The following is a 7,398-nucleotide window of genomic DNA, read 5'->3' as shown; positions in this document are numbered from 1 at the left end:
CATGTAATGCATCCAAAATCGACGCGGGCAACCAAACACGCCCTTGTGAAATCCTACCAATCGTGTCTGGAATTACATGAGTTCGAGGAGAAAGCGACGAATTGATAAGTTAGTTTCTCTAAATTCTACCGGGATTTTATGACCAAGGGTCGGACAATTCACGATCGATTTATCCAAACTTCCGATATAAGGTGTAAGAGTATCTACAACCGGGCCCCTCATATCCTCCCTATACGTCCGAACGGACAGTTCGGTCACTGCCTGACAAGAGATAAGGAAAATGTGACTCAATTGGACCTTCCATTTTGTCCTCGTATGTCTGAGCTGCCCGCAAGTCCTCATATTCAACGTATATATGGGGAGGGTATGAGGGCCGGATCAGTCTTTCACGTAGGACACGTCCGAACAGTCTGCCACGTAGGACGCGACCCACCCGAACCGTCTTTTCTCTTTCTTTATTATTTCTTTTCCTCTCTCTATCTCCATACCAACCAATCATATGCATGCACAAATGAGGACTTAAAACAACATGTGCGGGCACTAACCGAACCCATCCTCGGACGTTTGAGGAGCCAAGTTTGAGGGGACCAACTATAGATGCCCTAATATCATTAAGGGAAAATTGGCGTGAGATGGATACGACATAAGGAACAAAAATAGTGAGAGTTCCCAGTTCATTTCTTTTCCCCGTTTGAGTTACAACTCTTATGTCATGAGAAGAGGCGACAGATCAGTTAAAAAAAGGCCGAGGGATGCCAGATGAGAGCTCCTATTCAATGACCTACGCTCTGAATAGCAAGGAAACAACACCCCAGCTCCCCCGCGCGCTTTTGAGTCGGCCCATATGCGAGGCAGGAAGTGTTTTATAATTTCATTTTTTTGTCTTTGTTTGTTCTATTATTGCACTTTCTTCTTTATTTGTTTTCGACATTTCAAAATAGTTAATTTCAAAATGAATTGTGAACTTTGAAAGGAGATCCAAAACTTTAAGAATATTATGAATCTGGAAAGTGTCCTCGAATTCCAAAAAAGGTTCACGGGTTTGATTTTTTTGGCATTTTAAAAATTTATTTTTTTCTAGAATTTCCAAAAATGTTGGCGATTTTGAAGAAAATTCCAAGTTTTTTCAAAATAATTCCACTAATTTAAAAACTGTTCCTAGATTTCAAAATATGGTCGCATATTTAATATTTTTTTAAGAACTACAAAAAATATTCATGAATTTTAATAAATGTTCCTACAATAAAAAATGTTCTTGCATTTGAATATTGTCACATATTTCGAACAAAATGTTCATTAATTTGAAAATAGTTCTTGGATACCAAAAAATTTCTACGAATTTTAATTTTTTGTCAAAATATTCACCAATATAAAAATGTTCTTTAGATACAATAAATGTTCACATATTTAAAATTTCTCTCTGATTTTGAAAAGTATTAATATAAATTATTATCCAATTTCAGAACATGTTTGAAAAATTTAAAAATTATTTTCTGAGTTCAAAATATATTTTTGAATTTGAAATTTTTTCTTGGATTTGGGAAACTGTTCACAAATGTGAAAAATGTTCTCAGATTCTGTAAAATATTCATGATTCCGTAAAAGTATATGTGATTTCAGAATAAAGAAGAATAAAGGGAAAATGAAATGTAAGAAAAAGTTACAAGGGAAAAGAAAAGGCACAAAAAACCCGAAAAAAACACAGCAAAAATGCTAGTATGTAAAATAGTAAAGCAGAGCACTTTGGTCAGGCCGGCTCATCTAGGTGCATCGCTAGGTGGGAATCACCGTGAAGGTGCACCTGCAGTTGGGGTGGGGGGTGGGGGGGGGGATCCTATACGGTGCGCCGGGACCTGGCGCCGGGCGTTCGTATGGGCCCGCCCATTCTCCAGTTTTTTCCTTTTCACTTTTTTGTGATTCTTTTTTTTCAAATTCACGAACATTTATTTGTTCATCAATTTAATTTATTTTCATCAATGTAGAAAAAACTTCATCGAATTCAATTTTTTCACAGGATTTAAAAAATGTTCATCAAAAGTTCAAAAATTGTTCATCAAATTTTAAAAATGTTCATAAAAAGTATTAATTGATTTAAAGAAATGTTCATCAAATTAAAAATTTGTTCATCCATTTTTCAAAAGTATCTTGAATACAAATTTTGTTCATCAAGTTCAAAAAATGTTCATCGAAGTCAAAATTTGTTCATCAAATACAAAAAATGTTGATCATTATTAAAAAACTCATAATTTTTTTCGTCAAGATATAAAATTGTCCGTTATTTTGAAATCACGAACATTTTGAGCTCAAGAACCTTTCTTGAATCCGGTGAACATGTTTTTGACTCCGTGGACGATTTTTGAATCAAGCGGCCGAGAGCGTTCTTGAATCCGGAAGGAATCTGCTTCATGGGCCAATCTTGGTACTTGCAATGGGCCCGTGACTCGAGAAACGGAGGAGAGACAAAAAAAAGCGCCTCGCTCCTCACCCACGCCCTCTGTCTCCTCCGGCAGCTCCGTAGCCGTTCCACTCGTGCTTCCTCGCCTCGCACCGTCGCCCCCTGCCTCCACTTCCTCCGGGCATCACCAGAGGACGCGGGAGTCCTCGCGGAGCATCCAGCGACACAGAGACCAGCCTCGCGCATGGGTGCCCAGCAGCTCCGGCCTTGTGGTATTGCCCAGCAGCTGTTCGACGTAATGCCGAGGGCTCGTGCCAGAGCTTTCTGTAGCATACCGAGGGCTCGAAACTTTGCGGAAGGATAACTTGATCTGAGCGAGAATGCATCGCTATGCTTACCGTACCAATGGCTCTCACAATTTGGCAAACTTTCCGTCTTGTAAAGGAATGCAGGTTTGTAGTCCGGTTCATCTTATTAGGCCGCCCTGCGGATTTTATGTTGCTATATATTCATGACGAAAAGCAGCTACGGCTTTTCAGCAACAGTCCAGCAAATACAAGGTCAAGGAGAGCACTTAATCCCGGAGTACAAAGTGAACTGCGGGAAAACGCGAAATACAAGCATGGATCCAGGGCAAAAGATAAACGGAGAATGAGAAAGCACAAGCTAGTCTTCAGTCTTCAGTCTTCAGTCTTCAGTGAAGCACCAGCATCTTGTGGATATTTTGGCCAGAGACATTTGAAAATTGGACTGTATTGCAATAATTCAGGGAATTTGCCAGAAAGGTTGTTGTCGTGCAAGATCAGAGCCGACAACAGCCTGCTTCCATTGATATGATTTTCTGAAAGATCGGGGAAGTTGACCTACTAGAAGGTTTTCTGAAAGATCTGATACTCTCATATACTGCAGCTGACATACATATACTGGAATTGTTCCATTCATATGATTTGCGAAGAATACAAGCTCTCTCAGCATTGGAGCTCCAAAGTCTTGGGGAAGTGGTCCTGATAGAGAAGTCTTGGAGATATCTAAGAACACTAGCGATTCTGGTAGCAGTAGCAGCAAACCTGTAAAGCCATTTAAGTTGAGGTCAAGTTTCGCAGAAGTCATAAATAACAGTGTTGCTCGCAGCCGGCCACTTATTTGATTACAAGAGATATTTACATATGTAGCATTGGAGAATACAGTCCAAAACCAATCAGGGAGAACATCAACTATGCCTGCATCTGAAATGTCAAGTTCACTAATATCCTTCTGTCCTTTGAGCCACAATGGAAAATGAGGCCCCATCTTGGTACTTGCAAAATGAGCCTCATACAAGTTAAATGTGGGGATCCAATTTGAGCTGATAGTGATGTGTACAGGGTTGGCAGCTAGACTCAGTTCCTTCAAGTACACTATACTTTCAAGTACGGTTGAAAATAATATTGCGGCTCACGAAGTGCGTTCAAGTTCTCCTTATTGATCACATGCAGTTCTCGTGCATGGTTCAAAAAGAAAAAGAATTAGTAAAAACTGTTTCAAAAGACACTGTTTGGATCCATGCCATGTGTAAGCTGTTAAGCACCGTACGTTTGGAGCCACCAGCTGAGTTTACACCAGGGCCCAGCTGAGTTTACACCAGCGACATTGCCATTGTAAGCTGTTAAGTACCGTACGTGGACAGCTGAAATGTCAACTCCAAGACTCTTTCAGAATTCAAAGCTTTGCATTTTCCAGTCATCCGCTTTCATTATCAACCTGACGTGCGTGCTGGATCCGGTCAGCAATTTGTCAAGAAATTAATGCCGTTCTAGTAGTGGATAAGATGGATTCCACATGTCAACAAATGGACACTGGCATGTCTGATTAACAAACAGATTGACAGTTGATCTTGGTGTCTTGTTCAAAAAAAAGAAGGGTGAACTTGCACGGATTTTTGAAAAGAGATTGCTATATAATTAGGCGCTTGACAGAGTAAGGCTGACACTTCGCCTTAATGTTTGCATAAGAAGCAGTCAGTGCTGCATTTGCATAAGAAGCAGTCCGACCAGAATAAAGTGTTGATACACAAAAGCTATCACTCTATATAGCTTAATGTTTCAGTCACTAGTCTGACAAGTAAGCAATGACGGTGGCATCCCAACTCCAACGTGGACAGCTCATTTGTCAAGTCTCAGCTACTAGAATTCCAACAACATTGCAGTATACAATCATCTGCTTCCGCGGTCGAACATTCGTGGATGCTGCATTCGTCAAAGCATCGCTTGCTTCTGGACCAAGGATCAGTACAATTATGTACTTACTCCTAATTTTTGGTTTCTTTTACGGGAAGTACTTAATTACTCCCAGTTATCGTAACTAGTTAGTTGGACCTTAACTAGTACTAAGATCTAAGCCTGATCAGTCGATGGACTGGCCGGCTCTCACCGGCTGCACCATGGTCATGGTCCTTCTCTTCCTACCATTGAGTGCTTCCCAAGACCGGCTTGTCCCTGGCAGGGCGCTGTCCCCTGGTGACACCATCGTCTCCAATGATGGTGGATTTGCCTTGGGCTTCTTCAACCCCTCCAATTCTTCTCCGGCCAGCCTGTACCTAGGCGTATGGTACAACAACATCCCCGAGCTCACCGTTGTGTGGGTCGCCAACCGAAATACCCCGGCCACCAATACAACTTCCTCAACACCGAAGTTCTCCCTCACCAACAGCTCTAATCTGGTTCTCTCTGATGGTGGTGGCGGAAGCCGTGTCGTTTGGACAACTGCAAACGTGACCACTGGTTTGGTCTGGTCTACCCCGACGGCGGTGCTTCTAAACACAGGTAACCTCATCATCCGATCGTCAAACGGCACCATGCTGTGGCAGAGCTTCGACCACCGCACAGACACCTTCCTTCCCAGCATGAAACTCGGCATAAACTAGAGGACGCGTACCACCACCAAGCGCCTGGTATCATGGAAAGGCCCCAGCTTCCCCTCGCAGGGGCGCTTCTCCTATGGCAGCGGCACGAACATGTCGCTCCAAGTATTCCTGTGGGACGGCGAGCACTCGGTATCTCGTGCCGCTCCTTGGACAGGATATCTAGGCAAACAACAACTAATTGGGGACACAAATATCAGCGATCATATCATCTACCTAGCCTATGTCGACAATGACGATGAGGGATACGTCACTTATAGCCTCTCGGACGGCGCCCCGCGCACCAGGTTTGTGCTAACCTACTATGGTGAGTTTCAGATCCAAAGCTGGAGCAGTAGGTCATCAGTATGGGTTGTCGTCTGGAAGTTTCCAACCGTTGAATGCAACCGTTACAGTTACTGTGGCCCCTATGGATACTGCGACGAGACGGTCACGATACCCACCATGCCAACATGCAAGTGCGTAGATGGCTTTGAGCCAAGTAGCACGGAGGAGTGGACCAGCGGCAGATTCTCGGCGGGGTGCCGAAGGAAGGAGACACCACAAGGGTGCAGTGACGGCTTCGTGGCCTTGCCGGATATGAAGTTGCCTGACAGGTTTTCGTTTCTAGGTGGAGGTAGGAGTAAGTATGAGGAGTGCACGGCTGAGTGTAACCGCAATTGCTCCTGAGTGGCATACGGGTTCGCCAACCTGAGCAGCAGCAGGTTTGGAGGACACGTGACGAGGTGCTTTGTGTGGTCTGGGGAGTTAATAGACACGGGAAAGGTGGGGGAGCTCAGTGGCGCGACACTCTATCTTCGACGTGCAGGCATGGATGCAACAAAAGGTATTAGATCTCAATTTCTTCCTCTTCATCATATTGGTCTGTCATTTCTCTCTTTTTACAACTTGTTTTGTTTTTCATAACATGTTTCTAGTTCTATCATTCATTTGTGAGCATTGCTCGCTAGAAATAGTTATTTCTCGGTCAATATATATAATAGCTGCCGGATCAAGATTTTCTCGTCCCCCTTTTAGTTGCACAAATATGATGTTAGCTTCATCGTTGTTAGTGATTATTTAGAAATAGTTAATTTCTTATTCAACTGAGAAATAATAAAACCACTTTTTCTTACTTTTTCTTGTATATCTATTTGTTGCACAGGTAAAAGAACAAAGAGCAACACAGTGAGGATTGTGCTGCCAGTCGTAGGCTTTGGTGTTCTGATACTCATATGCATCTCCCTTGCATGGTTAAAATTTAAAAGTACGTTTAGTTAACTCTGGTTAGTACACTAGTAGAAAAAGGGTTAAATGTGAAGCACAATAGTGCCGGTTGGAATTTCAGCCGGCACTAATGTGTACACTAGTGCCGGTTCGCGGCGGCGATCAATAGCACCGGTTCGTGGCGAACCTTTAGTACCGGTTCATGCCACGAACCGGAACTAAAGAGGCTGTGTCAGCCTGCGGTCAGGCTATGGCCCCACCATCACCATTTAGTGCCGGTTCGTACCACGAACCGGTACTAATGAGGTTATGGCAAGCTGTTTTTTAGTCCCACCTCGCGAAGTGAGAGGGACTAAGAGCGGTTTATAAGCCCTGAGTGTAGAGACGATGAAGAAGAGGCTCAATGCTCACGTTGCTTAGCTTCAAGCCTTCAGGAATACGGTAGACTGCATGGAGCTATGCGCAGTGCAGTTTACACTATTCCGAAAGGCTTGAAGCAAATTAACGAGCATTGCACCTCTTTTTTATTTTTAATAACTTATTACAACTCCGGACTTCTTCTGTTATGGCAAAAACTAATTGCACGTCGACATTTCTTTTTTTTAAGTTATAACTCCAGACTTTGACCATCAAGTTTTGCAGAAAAGAAAAAATAGTAGAAAAGAAGAAAAACTATAGCTGAAAAGAAAAAAACAAAATAAAAAACTACTCAGAAATAAATAGAAGAAAATAAATATAGCAGAAAAGAAAAAACTACTCAGAAATAAATAGAAAAAAAATAAAGCAGAAAAGAAAAAAAAATATATTTGCTAATTTTCAATCGTTTACAAAATGACCATGAAATTGAAAATCACTACAAAATAAACTCTGAAAATGTTGAATTTTGGCAAACTAGATG

The 7,398-nt window shown here is 42.2% G+C and overlaps 1 pseudogene; it reads left to right on the top strand.

Moving 5' to 3' along the window:
- Positions 1-4,784: 4,784 nt before the first annotated feature.
- Positions 4,785-7,398, top strand: part of LOC119310045 — a 14,666-nt pseudogene continuing 12,052 nt past the window's right edge.

This window comes from Triticum dicoccoides, chromosome 5B (genome assembly GCF_002162155.2).
Source record: "Triticum dicoccoides isolate Atlit2015 ecotype Zavitan chromosome 5B, WEW_v2.0, whole genome shotgun sequence".
NCBI classification, from domain to species: domain Eukaryota; kingdom Viridiplantae; phylum Streptophyta; class Magnoliopsida; order Poales; family Poaceae; genus Triticum; species Triticum dicoccoides.
The sequence above is the reverse complement of the archived record's forward strand: the minus strand, read 5'-3'. Positions and strand labels throughout refer to the sequence as shown.